This window comes from Hemiscyllium ocellatum, chromosome 6, assembly GCF_020745735.1.
Source record: "Hemiscyllium ocellatum isolate sHemOce1 chromosome 6, sHemOce1.pat.X.cur, whole genome shotgun sequence".
NCBI classification, from domain to species: Eukaryota; Metazoa; Chordata; class Chondrichthyes; order Orectolobiformes; family Hemiscylliidae; genus Hemiscyllium; species Hemiscyllium ocellatum.
The window spans coordinates 29315006-29329646 of NC_083406.1; positions in this window are offsets into that span (position 1 = coordinate 29315006).

Below are 14641 nucleotides of genomic sequence, written 5' to 3' on the forward strand. Positions count from 1 at the left end.
CTTTGTTACTTCTTCAAAAAACTCAACAAGTGTGTTTTGAGAGGATTTGTAGATCAGGTTGAGGTTTTGGATGTAGGTTTGCTCGCTGAGCTGAAAGGTTCATTTCTAGATGTTTCGTTACCTTACTAGGGAACATCTTCAGTGGACCTCATGTGAAGCAATGCTGAAAATTACTGCTTTCTATTTACATATTTGGTTTCTTTGCGTTGGTGATGTCATTTCCTGTGGCAATGTTATTTCCTGTGGTGGCATCACTTCCTGTTCCTTTTCTCAGGAGGTGGTAGGTGGGGTCTAACTCGATGTGTTTGTTGATAGATTTCCAGTTGGAATGCCATGTATCTCTCAGTAGTATCCTCACATACAGATGAGGAAGGACACCACTTCGACTGGGACAACACATCCATTCTAGGACAAGCCAAACAAAGACACACACAAGAATTCCTAGAAGCATGGCATTCCAGCTGGAACTCTATCAACAAATATATAAATAGAAAGCAGAAATTTTCAGCATTGCTTTGCATGAGGTCCATTGAAGATGTTACCTAGTAAGGTAACGAAACGTCTTGAAATGAATCTTTCAGCTCAGCAAGCAAACCTACATCCAACTCAACAAGTTTGTGTGACCTTCCATGCACACAGCCATGTTGACTATCCCTAATCAGTCCTTGCCTTTCTAAATACATGTACATCCTGTCGCTCAGGATTCCCTCCAACAAGTTGCCCACCACCGAGGTCAGGCTCACCGGTCTATAGTTCCCTGGCTTGTCTTTACCACCCTTCTTAAACAGTGGCACCATGTTTGCTAACCTCCAGTCTCCTGTCACCTCACCTGTGACTATCGATGATACAAATATCTCAGCAACAGGCCCAGCAATCACATCCCTAGTTTCCCACAGAGTTCTAGGGTACACCTGATCAGGTCCTGGGGATTTATCCACTTTTATGCATTTCAGGACAACCAGTACTTCCTCCTCAGTAATATGGACATTTCTCAAGATGTTGCCATCTATTTCCCTACATTCTATATTTTCCATGTCCATTTTCACAGTAAATACTGGTGCAAAATATTCATTTAGTATCTCCCCCATCTCCTGCAGCTCTACACAAAGGACACCTAATTGATCTTTGAGGGGCCCTACTCACTCCCCAGTTACACTTTTGTCCTTAATGTATTTGTAAAATCCCTTTGGATTCTCCTTAACCGTATTTGCTAAAACTATCTCATGTCCCCTTTTTGCCCTCCTGATTTTCCTCTTAAGTATACTCCAACTGCCTTTATACTCTTCTAAGGATTCACTCGATCTATCTTGTCTATACCTGACATATGCTTCCTTCTTTTTCTTAACTAAACCCTCAATTTGTCTAGTCATCCAGCATTCCCTATAACTACCAGCCTTCCCTTTCACTCTAATTGGAATATACTGTCTCTGGACTCTTCTCTCATTTGTGAAGACTTCCTATTTTCCAGCTGTCCTTTTATCAGCCAACATCTGCCCCCAATCAGCTTTTGAAAGTGAGAGTCATAGCCATAGAGATGTACAGCATGGAAAAGACCCTTTGGTCCAACTCGTCCATGCCGACCAGATATCCTAATCTAATCTAGTCCCACCTGCCAGCACCCGGCCCATATCCGTCCAAACTCTTCCTATTCATATACACATTCAAATGCCTCTTAAATATTGCAATTCTACCAGCCTCCGCCACATCCTCTGGTAGCTCATTCCATACATGTACCACCCTCTGTGTGAAAAAGTTGCCCCTTAGGTCTCTTGTATATCTTTTCCCTCTCACCCTACACCTATGCCCTTTAGTTCTGGACTCCCCGACCCCAGGGAAAAGACTTTGTCTATTTATCCAATCCATGCCCCTCATAATTTTGTAAACCTCTATAAGGTCACCCCTCAGCCTCTAACACTCCAGGGAAAACAGCCCCAGCCTGTTGGGCCTCTCCCTGTAGCTCAGATCCTCCAACCCTGGCAACATCTTTGTAGATCTTTTCTGAACCCTTTCAAGTTTCACAACATCTTTCCGATAGGAAGGAGACCAGAATTGCACGCAGTATTCCTACAGTGGCCTAACCAATGTCCTGTACAGCCACAACATGACCTCCCAATTCCTGTCCTCAATACTCTGACCAATAAAGGAAAGCATACCAAATGTCTTCTTCACCATCCTATCTACCTGTGACTCCACTTCAAGGAGCTTTGAACCTGCACTCCAAGGTCTCTCTGTTCAGTAACACTCCCTAGGACCTTACCATTAAGTATATAAATCCTGCTAAGATTTGCTTTCCCAAAATGCAGCAATTTGCATTTATCTGAATTAAACTCCATCTGCCACTTCTCAACCCATTGGCCCATTTGATCAAGATCCTGTTGTAATCTGAGGTAACCCTCTTCACTGTCCACTGCACCTCCAATTTTGGTGTCATCTGCAAACTTACTAACTGTTCCTCTTATGCTCTCATCAAAATCATTTATATAAATGACAAAAAGTAGAGGGCCCAGCACCGATCCTTGTGGCACTCCACTGGTCACAAGCCTCCAGTCTGAAAAACAACCCTCCACCACCACCCTCTGTCCTTTGAGCCAGTTCTGTATCCAAATGGCTAATTCTCCCTATATTCCATGAGATCTAACCTTGCTAATCAGTCTCCCATGGGGAGCCTTGTCGAACGCCTTACTTAAGTCCATATAGTTCACATCTACTGCTCTTCCCTCATCAATCTTCTTTGTTACTTCTTCAAAAAACTCAATCAAGTTGTGAGACATGATTTCCCATGCACAAAGCCATGTTGACTATCCCGAATCAGTCCCTGCCTTTCCAAATACATGTATATCCTGTCCATCAGGATTCCCTCCAACAACTTGCCCACCGCCGAGGTCAGGCTCACCGGTCTATAGTTCCCTGGCTTGTCTTTACCCCCCCCCCCCCCCCCCCCACTTCTTAAACAGTGGCACCACACTTACCAACCTCCAATCTTCCGGTACCTCACCTGTGACTATCGATGATACAAATATCTCAGCAACAGGCCCAGTAATCACTTTTCTAGCTTCCCACAGAGTTCTCGGGTACACCTGATCAGGTCCTGGGGATTTATCCACTTTTAACCATTTCAAGACATCCAGCACTTCCTCCTCTGTAATCTGGACATTTTGCAAGATGTTGCCATCTATTTCCCTCCAGTCTATGTCTTCCATCTCCTTTTCCACAGTAAATACTGATGCAAAATATTCATTTAGTATCTCCCCCATTTTCTGTGGCTCCACACAAAGGCTACCTTGCTGATCTTTGAGTCTGGCCTGTTACCATCAAAATTGGCCTTTTTTCAATTTAGAACTTTAACCTTTAGATCTTGTCTATTGTTTTCCATCATTATTTTAATACTAATAGAATTATGGTCACTGGCTCCAAAGTGTTCACCTACTGACACCTCAGTCACCGTTCCTGCCTTATTTACCAAGAGTAGGTCAAGCTTTGCATGTTCTCTACTTAACACAATGGCAGTCCCACTCTACATTTGGAAAAATAAAATCCCCTACCATCACCACCCTATTATTCTTATAGATAACTGAAATCTCCTTACAAATTTCTTTCACAATTTCCTGCTGACTATGAGGGGGTCTACAGTACAATCACTCCTCCTCCTCTCTTGCCTCCCATTCTGTCATTCCTGCAGCATTTATATCCTGGAACATTAGGCTGCCAATCCTGTCCATCCCTGAGCCACATTTCTGCAATTGCTATGATATCCCAGTCCCATGTTCCTCACCATGCCCTGAGTTCATCTCTTGCATTGAAATAAATGCTGCTTAATTATCATCCTACTTTGTTCTCTGCTTCGTCCCTGCTTGCCCTGTTTGACTCGCTTCTGTTCATCAAATCATGTGCAACTGGAACTCGGGTTTGTAGTCTGTCTATGCTCACTCGCTTTATTGCAGACAAGATCTTTCTACAGTTATCAATATAGGATGAGATGATGCGCACAAGTGCACTGTAGTCAAGGCTAGGGAGAATTATCACATCGGCACCAGCTTGCCGAGGAGATGCTCACATGTTAGTTCAGCAGCAGAGAGATCAGGGATGATTTTGATGGGCCAGGTTACAGGACACGTTTGGTGGGTGCCATATCTCACCTCCAATACTGGAAGCATTGGAACGCCTCCCCGAAAACCTCTGATCAATGTCAAGGAAACTGGAGCAATCCGGTGCCAAGTTAGCACAGGTCAATGGGTAACACTGAGCAGAACACAAGGGCAAACAAACAAAGCTACAAAGGAAAATGATTGGTATAATTTTGTATATATTGTGACATGATTCAATTTATAAATTTGGATAGGAATGTGTATAATGAGGTTCACTGTATTTTGTCATCATGGGCAAAAAGATAATGTGACAGTCAGTGACAGAACAGAATGGGGATTGAGTTTTCTGGTCTTGCTCACGAATTATTTGTTCATGTAGTGCTTGCCCGATAAGATGTTGCCTATCTGGCAGACACCCTTCCTCCCCCTCCTCCTGTTCCTCCCTCTTTAGCAGATTGACCTACTCTGTGTGACCTCTACTCATTCTCCCAGTTTTATTAAATGGCAAAACATAGCCCCGCTAGTCAAGGAAGTATTTCAGCACCTGCCAGGCAATTCATGTGGACTAGTGAAACTTGAAACAAAACTCAAGAACACATATAGCATTGCAACAATAAAAAAAGCAAGAAGTAAAGCAACAACAAACTTGTGAGTATTCAATGAGCTCTTTCAATGGTACTAGTGATAGTGTTCTGAGGAAGGTGATGTCCATAATGCTGCCATATTCAGCTGTGCAAGGTTAAGAAGGAACATATGCTGGAATAGAGTGCTCCAATGTAACAGCATGGTGTCGAATCAGCATTGCACATCAAATAATGTTACTGCTGCTCTGTAAGCAGCCAGTGGGTATTAAGGGTGTGCATGTGTGTCAACCTCTTTACTCACATGGTATTCGATGAAAATCATGTGCCCTTGAAGTACAATTTTGGAAATGTAACGGCCTCGAGTTTCACTCACAAGAAGTGCTACTGAGCCCAATTTTCCTTCAAAATAAAATCAAAATCAAAATTCAAATGTTACGGGTGAGAATCAGTCATGTACGTTGGTGCTGCACAGACTTGCAGTCATTTCCAGGAAGGGGCAGTGCCATGGGCCCCTGCATCCTCTATTGATATAACAGAACAAAGCCAGACAGGTCAAGAAATTCACAACTCTGCCTGCCTCTGGGAATCACTGTAAGCAGTGTAACTTCTAACAGAAATAGTGCTGGCCAAATAGGTTTTTGTCCCATTAAATGTACTAATGATAAAATGAATCAAGAATACCACGCCCTACCTGAGCAGTATATGTAGTGGGATTGAGGTTAAGGAGATACCATTGACTTATATTTCATTGGGTTGAGCAAGGGAATGGAATTAGTGTGATTCCCACTCTTCAGCAATCACTGCTCGCCCATGTACTCATTGATATTAAGTGGCTGGATTGAGTTTGCTTTTGAAGTGCTCCCCAATAAAGAGCTTGCTAGCATTCTATCTCTCAGCTCACACTTAAAGATAGCCATTCAGGTAATATATAATTGGCGGTGAGTCCTTGAACCACAGTATGGGGAGCAAAGAGAGATTGGTTAAGCCATGTGTATAGGTGCAAAGTGATGGGCCAGTTTTCTTCCAATAGTTTCTACTTCAAAATGAATCATCCAGAGTGAAATACCTTTTGACAAATTTCCATGAACAACCATCATTATGTTGCATTTTATCAAATTATACTGGTTTCTGGCTAATAAATTATCAATCAAAATCAGTCACTCAGGCACAAAATTAGGTTAACTTCAATTTACATTTGAAAATGCAATTTTGCGCAAATCAATCATTTAAAATCAAAATCACAATCATTTTTACCACGTCGTTCCAAACTAGCAAGAATCTGCAAGTTGCACAGAAACAAATAAAGAGCTGAACAGCAAGCCTTTTATCTGCTTAAAATCAGAAAATTCTGGAATCATTCATTGCATCAATTAATGACTCAGCCTGTCTTTTTCCTCAGACTGGTAAGTGCTTTAATATTTGTGAGCAGGTTGAATTGGGTGGGTTTGGGGTTAAGTCAGCAAAGCATATGAGAAAGTATCAGTAAACCACCTGTAACTACTGCTATCTTCTTCCCTCCAACCCCACCTTCCATCCATTCTGGATAAGTGCCATTATGGTTCTGAAAGGTTTATAGACGCTGGATGTCAATGCTTGTGGACAAAGGGCACGTGCACCTGGTGCCTGTGAGTCATACCCTGGCTTACAGTTTGACCAAATACAACATGGAGGTCCTTTGGATCAAGCAGCAAGCTGAATTTGACAGGTACCCGCTCAGATTGCCATGTCGAGATTTCTTAATACCTAGCTTATTTTGTGTGTTTGTTAAAAATAGGAAGCTGAATGGTAATAAGGCAAGTTAGCCACAAGCAAAAATCTTACTTAATTGGCAATGCACCCTTACTTTGCAAAAAAAAACTTGGTATACTGCTTGTCAAAAGCACAAAAGATTGAAGAAACAGGCCTCACTCAAATTCTCAACAATTCTGCAACAAATCGCACCATAGCTCACATCATTCATATGCAGGTTGCTGTTATTATGTTGTTGCTTCCTTTGGAACTGGAATTATATACCAGGCAGAGAAACGGTAAACCTAAACAGGAACACTTTATTGGCGATGCTTACAGCCAGTTCTAGATTGGACCCAAGCTCTGCCCCTCTGGGCCATCTGAGCAGCTCTCTTCATTGGGCAGCACCCTAACTACTTACATAACACCTGTCATTTGCCTAACTCTGTTCTCCCATAAGAAGCTGCTCTTTTCATCCTGTATATGCCCATCTCAGCCACCTTTTAAATTTCTGGCATAAGACTATTTATTTTCAAACTATGGAGTGCCAGAGGCTGAGGGGTGACCTTATAGAGATGTACAAAATCATGAGGATCATGGATAGGTTAAATAGACAAGGGCTTTTCCCTGGGATGGGGGAGACCAGAACTAGAGGGCATAAGTTTAGAGTGAGAGGGGAAACATTTTTAACACAGAGGGTGGTGCATGTATGGAATGAACTGCCAGCAGAAATGGTGGAGGCTGGTACAATTGCAACGTTTAACAGGCACCTGGATGGGTGTATGAATAGGAAGGGTTGAGAGGGATATGGGCCAAGTGCTAGCAAATGGGACTAGATTAATTTAGGATATCTGGTCGGCATGGACAAAGGGTCTGTTTCCATGCTGTAAATCTCTATGTCTCTATTGCTGTCCTTTTTTGCAGATCATTGACATTAAATTCCATCAGTTTTTCAGAGATATAGCTTTAAAATAAAATGAAGACAACTCTCAGGTTGCGGTTTGTAGCTGTTTTGAAGTGTTTCTTTCTGAAAGTGCTTCAAAAGCTTTACAGTCTTTACACTACAGGCTGCATTTCTCTTATGGCATGATGTCACAGATCCAATTGTGAATATGTAGATGGACTGGATTGGCAATTTTTTAACCACGGCTCCCTGTTCCAGCATTGGGAGCAATCACTCAGTGAAATTTAACCTTTTCCATGGCATTATGACAGGGGTTGTGCTTAATAAAAACATTAGACCCTTTTGTTTTTGAAAATAAGATTTTATTCTCATAACAATTTCTATTTTCTGACTGCTAGTCTACCTGAGAGACAAATGGTCCCTGACTCAAATTCAGAAAAGCAGTTTATAGTCAACCAGTGATGATGTATCAATTCTTATTGACTGAGAGAAATAAGATGACGCCCTTATTAAGATGTGAGTGTAGTGTACTTTTAAGAAAGTTAAAAGCTAGCAGAATTACACGACAGCACCAAGTGTTCTCAACAAGATACAATGTAACATGTGGTCCAGCAGTTAGTGTAGCTGGTTGCCTGATAAAAAGATTCAGATTAGGCCAATCAATTTAAATTAAACCCCAAAAAATACCAAATTCCAATCAAGTTTGAATTTAGTATATTAACAATCTCAAAGGCCAATGACACAATCCAGTGCTTTGGGGTTATAAGACTGGGAAAACCTGAACAGTTGGAGGAGAACTGCCACACCACCAGCATGTAGAGACTGACAGAAAAATAGCTCTCTTAAAGGTACCTTTATCGATCCATGATCTGTGTAGCATAATCCCTAAGAAGAAGAAAAGAAGGCACAGAAAGAACCAAATAGAAGATTCCACAGCTAGTTTTGAGCACTTGAAATTTTGGTAAATCTTTATCAGGGGTTTTTATCAGACTAGTATTATAGAAGGGAAGGTACAAGATAGGTTAGAGGAAGGAGTTATAAATAGTTGTTAGTTAATTATTCTCTGTTATATCTTAAGAAATAAAGATGGTAATTTTTACTTTAAATAGTTTTTGGCCTTTCAAATTTTCATAGATTACTACACGGGGTAAATCTTTTCGGTGTTGCTGGTTTAAATTAAGCAGGAGAGTTTACCCCAAGTCGCAACACCCTTCATGGTAATTAGCTGCAAACCCAAAATTGTGGCATAAAGTAGAAAAGCATGAAATGAAAAAAGGGCACGCAATGCATCAAACATATTCCTCCCACAAGCTCAAGTACAATCTGCATTATTGCAGAATTTAACCTCATGTGAAAAGTTTAGAATTAATATGCTCTAAGTCAAATTTAATCAAATAAAACTCAAGAGTTTCATCTATGCTCAACCCTGCTGCATTCCTTGATTAACCACCATCCAGCAGCCAATGTGCCATAATAGACCCTTTGATTATGACACATATGTATTTATATATCCAGCCTTGAAGATCTAATTGATCTCTATCACAAAAAGAATGTTCAAGTGAAATATGTCAAAGGGACAAATCAATATATGACAATAGAACAAGTGTAATGAATATCAAAATGGTGGATGCATCAAAATACACTTTAGTTTCTGGCATTGATGATCTGAGATGTTATATTGGATTATGCTTCATCTGTTCTATCCAACCTGAATTCAAATCTTGGACTTAAGTGTCAACAATACCCTCAAAACATTTAACCGTAGGATAAAAGAAACTTTAAAATGGTCACCAACAGCACATTTTGATTTCCAGACCCGTAAATTACCGAAGGTGATTTTTTTTTTGGCTTCACCTTATGTTAATCAGGCTTCACCAAATTTTGCATGCACTTTGCAGCAACCAGTACCTTTCACATTTTCAAATGTAGACACAGCAGCAAGATATTGGGGGAATCCCAGTAGGACCTCAACTTTTGCTGATTGTAACTGTGAAACTGCTTAGATTATCAAAATCTCATTCCCCCAAAGATTCTTCGATAAAATCGCAGGTGGACACCAATAGAACTTAGCCTCCTGTAAATTTGTACTCATCCAACATTCTACTGTCATACCCTAACTCGTCCCGGTTACTCACTATCCTGTCCTCACTGACTTAAACAGGCATCTGATAAGGCAGTACCATGATTTTAAAATTCTCACCCTTGTTTTCATCTCCCACCATGGCCTCAGCCTTCTCTATTTTTTAATCTTCTCCAGCCTTACAATCCCATTATTTGATGTTCACCTAATTCTGGTCTTTCAAGCATCTATAATTTTAACCTGTTGACCAAGATTTCTGCTGTTAATTTTCTTGGTTCTGAAATCTTTTGCATCTCTCTCTCTCTCTCTTTCTTTTTTTAAGATGATCCGTAACACTTCCATTGCATATAGCAATTGTTCTTCAAAGGATTAAGGATAGAGATTTCATTAGGTTCCACCCAAACTGATGGGTGAAGGAAAAGGGAGTTTAGAAGGAGATCCTGATGAGTTATGTGTGTCATAATTGTCTCCTGATGATCTTGTGTCATGTCTAACTAACCAATCTAACTTGCACTTATTGCTACCATTGCAATAAAATACAACTTGTCAAGTGTGTCTTGTTAGGACTCTCAAGTGGTTCATCCTGTACTACGGTTAACCAAGCAGGCCCTTAGACTCAGCACAAGAGAAAGGATTGGGGCTTTTGTGGTGCAATAGTAGTGTCCTATATGTTGGCCAGGAGACCTGTGTCATAACGTTTTGTGCAGGTGGTTTAAAATATCCAGGAAGGAGGACTGGCAGCAGTTGCCTGCATGTTGACATCGTGGAGGCAGAGTATGGCTCCTGAGCCATGGCTCATTTGCTCCGACTGCTCTTTTTTTTCTCTCTCTTTTCTTGTTTTCTTTTGATCTTCAATTTTCCATACCTACCTTCTAAGCCTGGATGCCATCAGCAGCGAACCTCAAGCAAGCCCAGTGCAGACCTTGTCATTCCAGAATGGACCTTGAGCATTTGTAAATGGCAGCAGGGCAGGCAGAGCATGACAATGACTAGGGCCCAGCACGGGTCTGCATGGCGACAGCAGCAAGTGGTGATCAGCGGCTGGCAGCAAAGGATGGCAGCAATGGGGGTAAGCGACATTGCGGAGGCAGCAGTTGGCTGCGAGGGGTGGTGGTCAGGACTGAACCTTTGCGAGTGGTAGCAAAACCTGGCATGCATGGGTTGGTCTTAGCCCAGCATGGGTCAAAGCACGCCCAATGCAGCAGAGAATGAGCCCTTTTTGGGAAGCTCAGTATCAAGTATCTGGAGGCCCAATGCTCATTTATAGATGTAATGTTTGACATCTTTATTTTTCTACTTTTATGCTAAGAAGACTATAGAGCTGAACTTTTTAACCTATTTATTTATTTGTCTGTATCTGTAACTAAGATTTTGTACTAGGCACTTTGTACCTAAGATGATGCAGTGTGTGACAACATTGTACACTTTTTACTGTACTCTCAAAGTCTATACTTGAGTACACGGGACAATAAACACCTTCAAATTGTGAACCAACTCCCTTTCCTTCCCTTTCTTTGAGCTTTCATTGTTACATCCTCTGTCACCATGTCCTCTCTCCCCACCCCCCACCCAGTGGGACTATCTGTTCTTTCCAGTCTGGCAGTTAGACACACCATCGTTTTGCCATTCTCACATTCTGATTACTTCATCCAAACAATCAACAACCTTTCTCCCCCAGCAGTCTAATCCCACCGCACCCACACCCTCAGCTGTAGCATAAATGCTGCCCCCTCCACCCTTCAGCTCTGATGAAACGTCATCTCTCTCTCCATGGATGCTATCTGACCCACCGCGATCTCCAGCATTTGTTGTTTTCAAAACCTAAATCTTCACCTCAACCATTAGCTCATAGTGGTTGGTTCTACAATACATGCAACAACCTCTTTGAACTACCTTTATATCTCTTTACGGTGATTTGGTGCAAAATTTTGTTTTACATCAGGCCTGTGAAGCATTATTAAGTTAAAGGTGCTGTTGAAATACAAATGGTTGGAACTCCCTGTGACAGAAGAGAACCTCTTACATTAAGCACATAATCTTTCACATTGATTGAAAGCTCTGCATCTTTAGACAATACAAAATAAACAAATGTATGTTTGCTTCATGTGAGAATTGCAGCATTATGTTTCATATCACACACATAAAGCAGGACTCAACATCTATCTTTCCAGAAGGTTGTGATGCTGTTTCTCCATAATGTAACATTTCACAATTCCAGACACTTTCAATTAAAGTATGATGTAATTTTAATGGTCCTCATAGTCTCAGTCAAGCTTCAGGAACCCCACAGTCAAAACAGTAGGTTGGAATGTCACTTCCAGTTCAAACCTTCAGTGTGGTTCCTCCCTGCCTATCCTGTTCCAATTAGCAATTTTTCGGCACCACCTCATTCCTTTCCCATGAAGTAGTTTCCCATTTACTGGGAAAAGAAAACTTCATTGGTTGGCACTGGCTTGTGAAAGAGTATGTTCAAGGAAGAAAAGTGAATTAACTCCTCCAGTGCTAATTGCCATGAATACACTCTGGTAGTAAGTGCCCACTTGAGATCGATCATAGTATGCCAGAATTCAAATCTAATTCTGAACCTTTTTAAATGGAATTCAAAAGTTCCAAATCATTTCCTAATCCAAGAACCAAATATGCCTTCCATACGTCCTTGCTTCGAAATCCATAGTTTTAAGTGCTTGACACACTAAGTCCATTCAATCCAATGTCAACTTTACCACAAACATTTAGGATCTTCAGACATTTCAGAACTGTGTGATAGAAAGGGTTAGTAAACTGTCTTTAAGCGAGAACAGCCCAGATTAACGACAGAATGGAATTAATCTGCTCAGAAGAGGTCATATCATATTCGAAAAGTTCACTCTGTTTCTCTCCACAGATGCTACCAGACTTGCTGAGGTTTGCTGTGTTTGCTTTAGATTTTCAGTATCCGCAGTATTTTGATTTCATTTGAGGGAATTGAACGTTCCCTTTCTCCAACTTCAGGTTGCTGCCAAATAAAATTAACTTCAACAGAATCAATCCAAGTTCCAGTTGGCTTTGTACCAAGACATACAACTTCCCATGGCTTGCCTGCAAAGAGATCACAAGCATCATGTGGAAAATGAAATTAGACCGCAAAATGCCAGTTTGGTCAGAAATATTATCCAGCGAACACAGTGAACCCCCGAATGTATGCGACCTATTTGGGCAGGGATACAAGCTATTATGGTGGCATAGTGGCTCGGTGGTTAGCACTACTGCCTCGCAGTTCCACGGGCCTGGGTATGATATACCACTCTCGGCCGACTGTCTGTTTGGCATTTGCACATTCTCCCGGTGTCTGCGTGGGTTTTCTCCACAGTCAAAAGATGTGCAGGTTAGGTGGATTAGCCATGCTAAATTCCCCATAGTATCCAGGGACATATACGTTAGGTGAATTGGCTACGGGAAATGCAAGGATAGGGTGGGTTTGGGTGGGATGTTCTTTAGAGGATTGGTGTGGACTTGATAGGCCACATGGCCTGCTTTTTCACTGTCGGGATTCTGTGAGTCACAGGTCATAGAGATGTACAGAGATCCTTTGGTCCTACTCATCCATCCCAACCAGATATCCTAGGTAAGTCCAGTCCCATTTGCCAGCACTTGGCCTATATCCCTCTAGAACCCTTCCTATTCATACACCCATCCAAATGCTTTTTAAATGTTGTAATTGTACAAGCCTCCTCCACATCCTCTGGCAGCTCAGTCCATACACACACCAACCTCTGCATGAAAAATTTGCCCCTTAGGTCCCTTTCAAATCTTTCCCCCTCACGTTAAACCTATGCCCTCTAGTTTTGGACTGTCCCATGCTGAGGAAAATGCCTATGTCTATTTACCCTATCCATGCCCCTCATAATTTTATAAATGTCTATAAGGTCATCCCTCAGCCTCTGACACTCCAGGGAAAATAGCCCCAGTCTATTCAGCCTCTCCCTATAGCTAAAATCCTCCAACCCCGGCAACATCCTTGTAAATCTTTTCAGAACCCTTTCAAGCTTGACAACATCTTTCCTATAGGAGGGAGACCTGAATTGCACATAGTATTCCAATAGTGAGCTAACCAATCTCCTGTACAGCCACAACATGCCCTTCCAACTCCTATACTCGATGCACTGACCAATAAAGGCAAGCGGGCCAAAGGCATTCTTCATTATCCTGTTTATCTTTGACTCCACTTTCAAGGAATTATGAACCTGATTCCAGGTACTAGCTATTTCACCACATTCCAAGTTTTAACACTTTTTTAACTGGTTATGATGACTGATATATTTTGGGAGCAATCTGTATTTTTTTTGTGCAATGTCCCCTTTAAGACAAAATGTATTACGGAGTATTCTGAAAGAGGGTTATTTGGCTTCCTGATCATGGCATCATTAGGTTCCAGGAAATGATGACATAACTTGGGGCTGGTTGAAAACCTGGGAAGTAAAGAAGCTAAATAATCTAAGACTCACAGGTGTTATCTTTCACTCGGCCTCCAGGGGACTCCAAGTTATTCCTTTGATATTAGCCATGGTGTCTTCCTACTGAGTGCAGGAGATACTGGCCTCTGATTCGTCACAAATACGGCAGACCTGCATTGGTTCGACAGCTGGCAGGTGAGACCCCCAATGCCAACAGAAGATAACAATTTGGACTGGGAGACTAGGTAAGAGCCTGAAACCTGCCTGCCGCATGTAACTGAGGTCAGGGCTTCAAGGTTTGTGTAAATATTTGTGGCTCGGGTACAAGTTGCAGTCATTGTGGGCATGTTCACTGAGCTGGAAAGTTGCTTTGTAGATGTTTCATCCCCTTTCTAGGTAACATCCTCAGGGCTGTGGAGCCTCCTGTGAAGCACTGCTGTCCTGTGTTGGCTTGAATTTCCACTGCTTCTGATTGCCAGTTCTGTTTTCTCGTTGCAGTGGTTGGTATATTTGGACGAGCTCAATGTTTTTATTAATGGAGTCCGTGGAAGAGTCCCATGTTTCTAGCAATTCTCTGGCTCTCCTCTGTTTGGCTTGACCTATTATTGTTGTGTTGTCCCAGTCAAATTTGTGGTCCTTGTCACCAGTATGTATAGATACTAGGGACAGCTGGTCTTGGTATTTAGTGGCTAGTTGACACTCATGAACATGGTTGTCTGCCTGTTTGTCCTATATAGTGTTTCATGCAGTCACTGCACAGAATCTTGTACACCATGTTTGTTCTACACACGATGGGAATTGGGTCTTTTGTTCTACTGAGTTGTTGT